At 34.0% G+C, this 14,278-nt stretch overlaps 1 protein-coding gene and 1 pseudogene across 3 annotated transcripts in view; one reads left to right on the top strand and one right to left on the bottom strand.

Annotated features, from left to right (window-relative positions):
• Positions 1-6,081, bottom strand: part of LOC141540667 (E3 ubiquitin-protein ligase RNF8 pseudogene) — a 46,819-nt pseudogene extending 40,738 nt beyond the window's left edge.
• STX7 (syntaxin 7) overlaps positions 5,983-14,278 on the top strand; it is a 51,122-nt gene continuing 42,826 nt past the window's right edge. Inside the window, exon 1 of one of the 3 annotated variants that reach the window (XM_074309811.1) lies at positions 5,983-6,190. The gene's annotated coding sequence lies outside the window, so the exon portion shown is untranslated. Of the gene's footprint in view, positions 6,389-14,037; positions 14,061-14,278 lie in introns of those variants that run through there. The other 2 variants (XM_074309813.1, XM_074309814.1) reach the window with 2 other exon arrangements.

Below are 14,278 nucleotides of genomic sequence, written 5' to 3' on the forward strand. Positions count from 1 at the left end.
GCATATAAAATGCATTCAATATTTTTGCTTTTTTGCATTTGATTGTGAAGTTTTCATGATATAATATGTAGTTAATTTCTGTGCAGGTTTCATGTACCACTGAGGAAAAAGGCATATTACTTTCTATTCCCATTCAATTTTTTCCAAAGGTCCACCATATTTAATTTTTCTAAAATTCTATTCCCCTTATTTCTTGATTGCTTTTTTTATACTTAGATTTATCTAGTTCTGAGAGGGGACAATTGAGGTCCCTTCATTTTCTCCTATAACTCAGTACTTTTTCCTTTAAAAATTTGAATATTATACTGTTTAATGCATATATGTTTGTTATTTATATAACACCATTTGCTATGATGCCTTTTATTTAGCAAGATGTTCTGCCTTATCTCTTTTAATTGAATCTATTTTCATTTTTGCTTTCTCTGAGATCATGACTACTACTCCAGCTTTTTTTTTTTTAACTTTAGCTAAAGTATTAAAGATTCTGCTCTAGACCCTCGACATTACTCACATGTGTGTGTTTTTGCTTCAAATATATTTCTTGTAAACAAGGTATTGTAGGGTTCTCCTCTGCTATCTGCTTCTGCTTTAGGGGTAAATTCCTCCCATTCATATTCATAGTTATGATTACTGTGAATCCCTCCCCCATCCTATTTTTTTCCTATTTATTCTCTCTCTCTCTCTCTCTCTCTCTCTCTCTCTCTCTCTCTCTCTCTCTCTCTCTCTCTCTCTCTCTCTCTCTGTCTTTCTCTCTTTCTTTCTCTCTCTCTCTCTCTCTCTCTCTCTCTCTCTCTCTCTCTCTCTCTCTCTCTCATACACACACACACACACCCCCCCACACACACCCCCACACACACAGAGCCAGAGTGTTTTGCTTTTGACCACTGTTTCCCCCAATCCACCATCCCATCTCTGTTACTCCCTCCTATTATTCCCCTCCCTTCCTCCTTCCCTAAAGAGTAAAATATATTTCTGAACTAAATGAGTGTGTATGTTTTTCCCTTTTTGAGGCAATTCTGCCCACCAGCTCTCCTCCCCCATATGTCCTTCCATGATAGAAGATTTTTCAGTCAGATAATTTATGTCATTTTACTTCTCTCTTTCTTTTTCTCTCAATGCAATCTTCTTTCTCTCCCTTTAATTTTTTTTTAATATCATCTTATCAAAGTCAACTTATACTCATGCTCTCTGACTTGTAAATTCTTTCTTACTGATCTAATAGTGATAAAATGCTTACAAGTATCATCTTCCCATGTAGGAATGTAAATTGTTTGACTTAATTGAATCCTTTATGTTTTATCTTTCCTGTTTATTTTTTTAATGCTTCTCTTGAATTTCATAATGGTTTTATATATCCATATCCATATCTATCTATATAATATACACATATGTATCTTCTAATTGTTGATGCATTTCATTATACAATATTTTAAAATTACATTTATTAATATATATGTGTGTCTGCAGTTATTCTTTCAACTAAAAATGATTTATGAAAAAAGTGCTAGGTCATCTGACAACTCACATGATTGCACAAGTAGTTTTCTTGGAGACAACCATCACTCTTCAGTATGCAGCAGAAGTGCATTATGTATACTTCCCTTTTTTTTTTTCACACAGAACATTAAAAAGATATTACTTAAGTGTTGAGATTTCATAAAAATCAATACTTCCTATTCCTTCATCAAGGACTTTCTTAAATTAAATTTTTTTTTATTTTTTTCACTTCAAGTGAATGGGGCTATGAATGCAATGACTACTAATCCAATTTGGAGATCATCCCTTGATTTGTACTATAGCATTAGGAGTTTAATCCGGAATTACTTTTGTACCATCAGCATAAAAGTCAATAGTTTGCTCTAGGGTAAGCCAAGAAATTGGAAAAAAAAAAAGTTATGCAACATTTTGTATATTTTAGCACTATTTGGGTCTGTTCCCAAGAATTCAATATGTTCTTCTTCAATGATTTGCTGATATTAAATGAACACAATTACAGAATTTAAGAGCTGGAAGACATTTCATTGGCCATTAAAGATGCTCATTAAAAAATAATTCCTTCAGCATTTTAAAGAAAGCATTCCTAATGGGTAAAATAGGCAACATTATATACCATGAAGGGTATAGCATCCTCCAAATCTATAAAGAATTAATGGGAAGGGATGGGCAGACAGGCAAGCAGAGGGTGAGGGAAGAAGACAGGAAGGGATCCATGGTGAGGGGATTAAATAATAGCAAAGCAAGTTAAGGAGCAGAATTAAAGCAGTCAGCAGAGATTGGAAAAATATTTGTGTGTGTGTGTGTGTGGGGAGGCAAATGTGTCTATGTATGTGTGTGTATATATCTACATATGTATGCATAAATATATCTTTACTTAACTATAGCTTGCTTGGGGCTTGCGGGATGAAAGGGGAAAAAAGAATAAAGTAAAAAAAGGTAGGCAGTTGAGAACAAACATACAATTTATAAGGAAGGAAAGAAAAAATGGACAGTCATGAATATAACTTTTTCTATTTATATATACTTGAACTGGTAATTTGTGATTTTATATTTTGAATTCTTCCTGATGTTCTGCTGAGCACATGACAATTTTCTCTTTTGTTTTGTTTCATTTTGTTTTGTATCCCTTTTCTGTATTTTTCTTTTTCTTGTTTTTTAAATAAAATATTTCTAATTAATTAAAACTTTTTATTTTTAATACATATGCATGGATAATTTTTCAACATTGATCCTTGTAAATTTTGTGTTCCAATTTTTCCCCCTTGCCCCTACACCTCCCCTAAATGGCAAATAATCCAATATATGTTAAACATGGTAAAAAACATTAAATCCAATATATGCATATATATTTATTTATACAATTATCATGCTGCATAAGAGAAATCAGATTAAAAGGGAAAAAATGAGAAAGAAAATAAAATGCAAAAAAATAATAATAATAATAACAAAAAGAGTGACAATGCTATGTTGAGATCCACACTTAGTTTCCACAACCCTCTCTCTGCATGTAAATGGTTCTCTTCATCACAAGATTATTGGAACTGGCCTCAATCATCTCATTGTTGAAAAGAGCCATGTCCATCAGAATTGATCATCTATAATCTTCTTATTGCCATGTACAATGATCTCCTGGTTCTGATTTCACTCAACATCAGTTCATGTAAGTCTCTCCAGGCGTCTCTAAAATCATCTTTCTGATCGTTTCTAATAGATCAATAATATTCCATAATATTCATATACCATAACTTATTCAGCCATTCTCCAACTGATGGGCATCCACTCAGTTTCTAGTTTCTTGCCACTGCAAAAAGGGCTACCACAAACATTTTTGCACATCTGGATCCCTTTCCCTCCTTTAAGATCTCTCAGGGATATAAGCCCAATAGAAACACTGCTGGACCAAAGGGTATGCACAGTTTGATGCCTTTTTGAACATAGTTCCAAATTGCTCTCTAGAATGGCTGGATCAGTTCACAACTCCATCAATAATGTATTAGTGTCCCAGTTTTCCCACATCCTTTCCAACATTCATCATTATAAAATATTTTTTTTTAAAAGAAAGAATTCCTAGCATATAAACATGAATCTTATGAGTAGTTTATAAGCCTCTGTACCTTTTGATTACTTATTACTTTATAATATTATTTATATTATTTTATCATTCTCTTTGTACCCACTTTTATCTTGAAGTCAGATACTCAATTCATATACATACATACATACATATATATATATATATATATATACATATATATATATATATATATATATCCATCATTTATATAAAGTTATCTCTCTTTGTCTCTGCATTTGTTGCAGTTTCTGTGTCTTTATATCCTCTCTTCTCTCCTCTCTTGGTCTTCATGCATAGAACTATAGGTATTTGCATATGAATGTCTATTCTTACTTCATCTACTTCATTTTCCCTAACAGCTATAAGTGCATAAGTTTCATCTTCATGATGGATTTGTTTTAATTAATTAAATAATTTTGCTTATGCTCATTATGTATTTTAGGATGAGAGAGCCTGATATCAAACAGGAAATTATATTTCTCATTGTTCCCTTTGTCAATCAATGGTCACAAAAAATCTGTCAATAGATATGCCTTACCTTTCAAAGGGAGATGCAATCAAAATATTTTTCTAACAATATTTTCTAAAAATGAGCTTTCATTTTAAAGTCCCAAACAATGACCTCATTCCAATAACCTTTCCAAGCTTACCTTTTCATGGATTATCTACATTTTATTTATTTTGAGCAAAGCATCTATTTCAATATCAGATAGCATTTGTTAAACACAATAGAAGTTCTCCCCGCTTTCCTGACCTTCATAGCAATTTTGCATTAGGATTAGAAAGACTTTTATCTTGAGGCATTTAAAACCTTTTGCAACCTGAATCTTTTATATGCTTTTAGGTTTCTGATATTTTACTCTTCTCTATTCACTTTGATCCAACATTGCACTACCCCATACCATCAAGTACATACTCTACTTCTCATCTAGGATATCTCTGCACCCCCATGAATAGAATGCTCTGCCCCCTCACTCCTAACTTTTAGTTCCTCTCTTTCCCCTTCCTTCTTCAAAACTCACTTTAAATGTTTTCTACATAAGGGCTTCGCCTGTTCCAATTGCTGCCCCAGATTACCCTTTCAGATTACATGCATGCAAACCTATACATATGTGTAATATACATAAAATATGTAAACTTATTTAAATATATACATTTGTACATGTCTAGATACATATGTAGATTGTTGTAAATAGAAGATATAAACATACCATATATGTGTGTATATATAATATAATATAATATAATAATATTAATATTATAATATAATATGTAACAATGCTATATATATCTTCTATATGTGTTCTTCCCTTCCCCTGTGAAGACTAAGTTAGCACCCTGGATGCCTTAGAATCAGCCGGAGTCAGGATAAGCAAAAGTCCTTGGTCTTTATTCTTGATCTAATTTAGGGGTAGAAGTGAAGGGGATTGGCGAAGGATCTCCATGACCTCCCTTCTCCTCCTCTACCCCAAAGTGACCCTGGCTTGTTTTACTCCACCCCCTAATCCCTCTTAAAATTCTCTGTATAACCAAAAAGATTGAGCTAGCACAGAATAGTGGGAAGGGCCATTTTCCAAGCATAAACTAATAGAGTATTGTCCAATCAGCAATTAGCCTTAAGTTCTGGATTGTCTGATTCCAGTCCATCAACTCAGAGTTTCAGCCCTTTTTCACTCCCCCATCTTAGATTTAGCTCCTTGAGATCTGGAGGATTTTTGTTGTTGTTGTTGTTGTTGATTTTGATTTGCTGTTTTGATTTTTTTTTTTTAAACCTTTGCATGGAAGGGTTTAACAGGGTCCCTGACATAATAAGAACATAATAAATAAATTCTTATTGATTATTTGACTACAGTCACACCCTGGATATTACTTTTCACTAACCATTTAATTCAGCTTCTGGGATGATATGTGCCCTTATATTTTCAAGACAAAACAGAATTCTTTGTCTCAGTCTAAACGAAGTCAAAAAACAATGATAATATCGCTTTTCCTCCTCATAGGCGGAGAAAAATGAACAGAAAGGGAGGGATCTGCTACTCCTCCTCCCTTGGCCTCTGTGTGTCTCTCCTATTTAAAGGTAAATTTGTGAATGGAAGTTCTGGATGCGTATTCCTTGCCATAACTACCCAAAGGTTTGTGGACTTTTTAAGGACTGAAATGCAATTTAATCATACCAAAAATTAATACAAACAAATTAGGGTCTTTTGTATCTCCAGTGAGCAGCGGCGACAGCCACTTTCTTCCAGGTAAAGGAGACCGACAAGCAACCTTGATCCGCGTGACACTGAATGCACTGATTAAAGGGCTAACCTATCTCCACTACTCTGTCCCGGCTCCCTCTGGTTAGAACCCATTATTTCGCATACAAAAAAAGGGAAGGGTGGGAGGGAAAGGGTGAGTGTCACTCAACACTTGCGGCCAATGAGAGAGGTCGGGGCCCCGCCTCTTTTCCTGGGCTTTGCAGCAGGGCAAGCGCAGCAGGGAGGCGGCTGCTGCGAACCACCGCCCATCAGCTGAAAAATTCAGCCGGGTGCCTTCCGGGACGTGTAAGGGTGGCTGCCGGTGGAGGAGGAGGAGGAGGAGGAAAAGGAAAAGGAAAAGGAAAAGGTGGTGGTCTTGGTAAGAGGACATCTGGGGCGCCTTGGCCTTCAGAGAGCCTATGGAGTGGTGTCAATGCATTTGCGGCCTGCCTAGTGTCTGCGGGGGGGTCTCTGCAGCGTTCCTCCTTGTTTGTGTAACGTGGTATTTCTTGGACGCCGCCCTGGGCTTTGCCGCAGCAGCAGAAGCTGCAGCTGTGGGAAGGACAGAGAGCCTCCGGTAATCGCAGCTACTGAGAGAGCGCCCCTTTTCTTTGCTTCCCTTCTCCCTTCCCAGTTGATAGGGTGGAGGAGGCCTGAGCAGTTTCTATCTATATTGGGGCTGAGGGGCGGTTTTTCCTGACCTGGCATAAGGAGGGAGTGTGTTGGAAGGGGGATGGGGGGCGCTAGTTCCGCATTCCTGGCGAGATCAGCTGGCTTGGGGACCTAGGACTTGCCTCTTTCCTTATGGCGCTCACCCCAGTTGTGTGCCCAGATTTCTCCCTGTGCTTCTCTTTCCTGTTGCCTCCGTATTCCCAAAGCTCTGCCACCTGAACCTGTTGCTCAGAAAGGACACTGGAGAGTAATGTCAGTGTTCTTGCGGGCACCTGGGGAGTATGAAAATAGTCTAACACTCCTATCCTTTCCTGAATCTTTCCAGGTCTTTTCTTTCTTAGTTCATCCTGGCCTGAGCATCATGCACACGTGAAGTCAGGAGGTAGGGAAAAAGCTTATGGTGTGCTTCCAGTGATTGAAAAGTTCTACTGGGAAACATTACCACAAACTCTAGAGGAGTTAGCTGCTGAGATGAACCAGAAATTCATAACTTCCCCTGAGGGATGGAGTTGACCTGTTCCTTTTTTCAACTAATGTGTTTAATAATTAAATTTCAAAGTATCCTTTCTGAACATTGGGGAACTGAAAAAGAATATTGTACAGAAATAAATGAACCATAGTTCATATTGTCAGGAAGTCATACTTTGGGTTAAGTTCATTTATTGACTTAAATTTTCTGTTATGTTCTTTAAAAAAAAAAAAAAAGTGATTATCAAAAACTTGAAAACAAAGAAAACAGAATCCTTCCAGGTTCTCCCTAGTCACTTTTTCTTGCATTTCTTATAAATAGAAAAATCCATTACCCAAGTCAGGCCACACTTTTTTTTAACCGTTTAAGTTATTGACATACAGTATTTTAAAATGAAATTTTGACTGTACTGCCTCCCAACATATTCCATCAAGATTCTTCAGAACTTTTTCCTGTTTATATGCAGACTTAAGCAAATAATTTTTCAGGTTTGTGAAATACCTCTCAATTTGTTTATGTCTTGATAGCTTGGTAAGTAACCCTTCTGGTTTAGCCTATACCACACATGCACAAAGATTGATAATGGTCCTGACTTATATCTTGTGATAGGGAGTGAACCTTAGTAGCAGGTTGCTTCAAACTTGTGACTGCAAGATTATGCTCTGGATTCTTAGTTTTCACATCAGTTAATAAGAGACCATATTAACTCACTAATACTAACTATCCTGTCTTTGTGTCTTTGCTTTTTTTTTTTTTTTCCCTCCTCTCACTTTAATTTTACTCTTCCTTATGATACAAACCCTAGACTTGAGTTACACAAGTAATACAGTAGGGAAGAGTTAAATTAAGTATGAACTTAAATATGAAATTCTAATTGATCCCAGAATTAGGTGCTTGTTGGAGTGAAGATTGTGGGGAACATGAAAAATCCCTGTGGTAATATAAACTGAGATTGAGGAGCACTTAGATTCTAGAACTCTAAAGTGAAGTATTATGAATTTTTTAAAAGTTCTGAGAACCCCAAAAGTTCTGAACAACTATCTATTTATGAATTATGACATTAAAAAATAGATAGTGGACCTGTCATTTCATTGATGTAGGGAATTTCCATATATGGAAAGTAATTCTATCAATGCATATCAGCATTTTCCATGAAATTTATAGTTTTAGAATTGCCTAGAACAGAGATAGATTAAATGAATTGTTCAGGGTATATAAATATGAAGTGAGACTTGAACCCAGGTCCCTCCATTACACCAGACTACCACTGTAACATTCATTTTTCTTTGTTTTTTTATTTCTTTTTTTCCACTGGAACATTCATAATAAACAGTAGAAGAAACAGGTACATTTTAAAGGACATTTTGAAATTTGATAAGGCTTGGATATTTCTTCATTCTTCATGCTGTTCTATCTTGGCTATCATTTAAAACTTTTCCAAATAACAAAAGAAATAAAACATATTGTTCTACCTATCAGAATCAAATTCATCAAATGAGACATTTTGGTTCTTCAAAGTAATCTTAAATATTGGTCCTATATAGTTGGTGTATCATTGAAGATGTGTTTAATTCTTCATGACTCCATTTTGGAATTTTCTTGGCAAAGATGTTGAAATTTTTGCCATTTCCTTTTCCAGCTCATTTTATAGATGAGGAACTGAGCCAAACAGGAGTAAATGACTTGCCCAAGTTCACACAGCTAATAAATTTCTGAGACTGGATTTGTTTTTAATTTTTGGAAAAAACCAAACATTTTCATAACATAGTCTAATAAAGAAAATTATTGCATATGAAATAGCAAATTATGTACAATATGGAGTTTGGTTTTGAACTCAAAATAAGTCTTCCTAATTCCAAATTCAGTGTTAGCTCCACTTCATCACTTAACTTTGGTAGCCATTCTTCTATAGTTGTTATATTTTAAGTGACCTACAGGGTGATGGGGCATATAAATCCTACGTTCATGATGGCTATGTCTTTCTGATAAAACAGCCAGCATTCATTATGTGTTAACTGTGTGACAGGTCCTGAATTAGGGGCTGAGATACAATAAACAAACAAACAAACAAACAGGAGTCTAAGAAAGCACTGAAATTGATTTATTGTCATTGTGTAAGTTCCTTTAAGTAAATTTGTTTATATCTATAATTGAGGGTAGTGCCCTACCTATGCCTCAGTACTTAAAAGATCAATATTTATATTGGTATGAGATGTTTCCCCTTTCATTGATCACAAGTCTTTTATGCCTTAGTGTCTTCATGAGTTTCTATAGTAAGACAATTCACTATTCTGCCTCTAGTAATGCTGGTGACAATCTCAAAGATTTTAAATAGGCTTTTTCTTATCCAGTGGATATGTAATCTGAGCCCAGGCCCATAACAAAACCCCCTTAAGATATATTAAGATATATTGTCTTGGCCTTCAAGAACCTACAATCATCTTGATATTATGATGAAGTTTCAGATTAGAATTCTAATGGTGGCATTTCACTTAGTAAAACACTTGATAAGTGCTTTTGAATTGAAGTGCCCATGAAAATTTTGTACCCCAGCATATAGTTTTACCAAAACTTTAAAACCACATGTCTATTAATTAAAAGATACTATTTAGTAAAAAAAAAAAAAAAAATCTTTTGTTTGAAAAATCTGCTTATATCTTTAAAATGTTCTTTAGAAATGTCTTGAGGGAAAAATAGAGTAATGATTGCTATTTGGAGCATTAAACCTCTGTCAGCTTTTTAGTCTTGTCTTTGGCATCAATATTTTTAAGTTTGTTTTTTGAGGGTGATGCTGGATTTGGAATTAGAGAAGCTAGGTTCAACATTTGAGTTTTTAATTCCAGGTTAAACAAGTTCCTTATCCTTACTAGTCCTTGATTTGTTCATCTTTAAAATGAAGAGGTGAAATCATATGGCTTCTAAGGTCCCTAATGTTGAATGTGCGGCTGGAAATTCTGTTTCCTAATCTGATGAATTTGTCACAAAAGAGAAAAGATTCAGTTTCTAAATACAATATTTCCAAAAGTTATCTCAGAAAAATAACAAGAAATTTTCAATTCTAAAAAATTTTTCTTTGTGAAATTAATATCTAAAGTTTTTGACAGCCAAGATAGTGTGGAGGGTTTGTTTGTTTTTTAATTGTTTTTCCTTTCATCATTATATTTCCTTCTATTAAGCACATATTTGGTACTTAATAAACACTTTTTTGAATTGAACTTCTGCCAGTCATGAGAGAGTATATGCATTTCATCATAATTTTAAGTAAACTGGCAGACCAATAATAACATGTATACACTGATTACAGTAGCCAGCTCTGAAAGTAACTTTCAATAATCTCTCTCTGTAATATATTTAATCATTTCTTGCCACTTTTTTGTTTCCACCTTGAAAATTTTTCAGCTTTCTAAATTCCTGATATTCAAGTTTCCATAACTTTATGATCATTTAGATTTTGATCATCATTTAATTATTTTTCTTCTTGCCAGTGATTGCACTGTGCAGAACTTTTATTCCTTTTTCTTCCATTCCTCACATTCTTATTTTGAGATGATCATTTCTTTGCTTGTATTCTAAAGACATAGAGAACACTTTGAAGCTAAGAATAGATAATGTCCAACAACTTAGCTTTATGATCAATCTCCATTCATTTCATAACTAAGAAAAATTAGCATTGACAGTAAAGGAGAAAATTAGGTGAAACTGATAATGGATAGTAGCCAATGACATTTGTCAGCATTTTCTTCCATTCTATGCTGTGGGCAGTGAACATCAATTTAGTTCAATTGGCCCCCACCAAACTACCCTGTTCTTTTTCCTATTGCTTACTTAGCCAACTACCCATGAGTTTTATACAGCTAGCCAAATAAAAATACAAACTAGTTAAACTTTCTGAAGGAAAACTTGTTCTCAAGCTTTGATACAACTTATTACTAAGACTTAATTGATTAATCTGTTTCATTTGTCTGCTAATTTGGTAACTTTATCCTCCACCACATAACCACTTTATCTGATAAATGTTCTTTATGTGATACTTTGTTACTTTGGAATTCTGCCTAATACAGAATTTCATGGGGAAAGACTCTTGGGTAAGGTGTTTGCTGATTATACTATTGAATATAAAAATGGGTAGTTTTTTTAGCTAAGAAAAAATAGACCTTAAAAGTTTAGAGTTATTGAATGTCCCATATTGGCTGAACTTTTAACCACTTTAGAGGATAATGGGACCTAGAATATTTGAAGGAGGAAGACTTTTTTTTTTTAAATCTCCACTCCTGTCTAATATAGTTTTATAAATCACTAACTTCCTCTTCTTTCTAACATATCCATCATAATTTTCTCCAAAGAAAATCTGGAAAAGTTTAACTTTAAAAAAAAAAAAAAGCATTTGGAAACTGTGTAAAATAAAGGAACTATATACATGTTTTTTTTTTTTTTTTAAATAAGTAGTTTATAATAATTACTAAGCCTTGTACATGCTGCTATTCTAAAAACCACAGGATATGATTGATGCTATTTCTTAGTTGAAGATGGGAGCATTGTTTTTATGGAATTCTTTCTCTCTCTCTCTTTTTCTCTCCCATTTTCCTTCTCCCTTTTTTCATCCTTCCTCTCCCCATTTCTTCTCTTCTCTCCCCTTTTCTCTTCCCCCTTTCTCCTCTTCTGTCTTCTCTTCCCATTTTCTCCTGTCTCCTTTCCTCCTTTCTTCTTTGTTCACTCTCACTCTCCTATCTGTCCTCTTTTCACCTTTTCTTTATATCTCCCCTTTGACTCAGAAGACCTGGGTTCAAATCCTAACTCAGCAACTTATTGGCTAGGTAATCTTCAATTTTTGTTTGAGTTTTCTAATCCATAAAATGAAAGTCATAATACCTCTACCACCCATCTTACAGGGTTGTTGTAGGGATTAAATGAGCTAATGGATATAAAGTGCTCTGAAAATCATAAAGTGACATATGATATCAGCTATTATAATTGCTTATTCATGATCTCAGTTAGTTGTTCAACTCAAAATACTGTACATCTTGGCTCCCATACACTATCCACACTTTAATAGTTAACATAAAATAATATAAATTTCTATATGCATACATAGATTTATTAAGAAAAGAGCACATTTTATTTGATTGTTCTCTTTGTTAGAACTATTTCTCTAGTTCCTATAGATTACAAAATACATACACATACATACACAACACCTTTTTTCTTCTTTTTTTTTTTTCCCTTTGGCTTGCTTCATTCTTCTTGCTGATGGCTTAGTTTAAAAAAAAAAAAAACTCAGAAAGTAGTTTTAGGTAAAGATCACTTTGACCAATCACTGCATTTTATGGGATGTGAATTTATGCAAGCATTCAATAGTAGACTTTGACATGTGATAATGTAAGCTTTTGTGCCTATTTTTAAGCAGAGAAGCAAGTATATGGACTCAGTTTTAATGACTTGCCTTTTGTCCTCCAAGCCTTAGCTTCTTAAACTGTGATGCCTGATCTCATATGGGGGCTTGTAACTGAATGTGGGGGTGGAAAAATTATGATTTATTATTAGTAAATGATTGATTTTAATGTCTATTTTATATACCTACATGCCTAGGGTCACATAAAATTTTTTCTTGGAGTTACAAGTGGAAAAAATTTTAAGAAGCCCTGTTCTTTAGAAATAACTCGGGAGTAGGATGAAAGATGCTTTCATATCTTTATTTCATTCATAACTAAACTCTGAACATTTTGCTAACAACCTTGTCTCTGTTGTTCTTTCTTTTAAAATTTTATCTCCAGGAGAAAAAAAGAGCTTCCATCATGACCTTGTGGAAAATGTTAATTTCAGTGACCTCTTCTTAGGCAAATTTAATGTTCTCTTTTCTACTCAGAATTCCCAGCTTTTCTATTTTTATAAGACTTAAGACAAATCTCCCTTCCTGATATTCTTTTTAGGCTTGATTTTTGGGGACACTATATCTACTGTTTCTCCTACTTATATGTCTCTATGTGCTTCTTTTCTCCCCAGAATTCATCTGGAAGTATTTCCAAAGATGAGAACTTTAGCCCTGTTTTCAGACTTTTTTGCATATTTATATTCATACAGTGTGATTTCATTTAACTTCTATGTATAAATGACACATTTTTGTATTTCTAACCCTTATGTTTTCCTTTTTTTCTATTCTTCATTTCTCATTATCTTTAACATTATCCTTTGACTTTCTAATTGAATCATACATTTATAAAATTAGATTTTATAATTTTTCCACTTTACAACATTTTTATCATCATTTATAACTCAAATTCTTCCAATGGCTTTTGTATTTTTTTTTTTTTAATTCCAAAAATTCTTCATAGAAACAATGAAAGAAGGGGGAAAAGTCTTACAAATTTTTGTTATATTGGTACTGATCTTTTAAATTATTTCCAAAACTTAGAATTTACAAAGATACCTCTGTAATCTAGACATTTCAGCCTAATCACATTTTACCAGCTGCTTCCAGGGCATTTCTATGAGCAACACACTGTAATGTTAGACTCAGATTGCCAAAAATTATTTATTATCTTCTTCTAAAACTAGACTTCCTCTTTAGCAGCCTGCCTATTCCTATTAACGACAAAGCTAGTCTCTCGATCCCAATCTTGAAACTGTAAACTCATCTTTGACTCATCCCTTTCATTCCCTAGATTATGTCCTGTTTCAATCTGTCCCATCTTTGCCATCACTGTAGTTCAACCTTTATCTCAATGCTTCTTCATATTTCAGTAATTTAGGCACTAGAGTGGCTGAGAAAGCCTTGCATTAAGCCCTGTATCAATACATCCCAATCTGGATTGATTGAGGTAATGGTGTAATGTAACATAAGAGGAAAATCTCAAATTTGTGTGCCCTTTGGTGACCACATTTGGTAAGCTCACTCAGGCTGGTGTATGAGTTTCCTAGCAATCCTTTGTCTTAAATACCCTTCCCTTATAAATATAAGAAATCACTAACCTTATTTATTAAAGAGACTTTGTCTTTTAAATTTTTGTTTTAAAGAGACTTACTGGAGGCAAAAGTTTGAAGTGTGCTTCAGATCAAGTGAATATATACTTTGTTGCTTTATCCCTTAGAGTGATAAAGTCTTCATTAACAGGTTTTGTTTTTTTTTTGTTTGTTTGTTTTTGTTTTTTTTTTTTAATAACTATTTTATTTTATTTTGCACTGGGTATGACTATATAGTTCAGGTTGTTAGTTATTCAGAATTTCTGTATTTTTTTCCCCATAAGCTGATTTGAAGATATCAATTTCACTTTTCTGGTTGATGCTTTTAAAATGACAACTTTTAAATGAATTATTTTTATATTAATCATG

This window comes from Sminthopsis crassicaudata, chromosome 4 (assembly GCF_048593235.1).
Source record: "Sminthopsis crassicaudata isolate SCR6 chromosome 4, ASM4859323v1, whole genome shotgun sequence".
Classification (NCBI taxonomy): domain Eukaryota; kingdom Metazoa; phylum Chordata; class Mammalia; order Dasyuromorphia; family Dasyuridae; genus Sminthopsis; species Sminthopsis crassicaudata.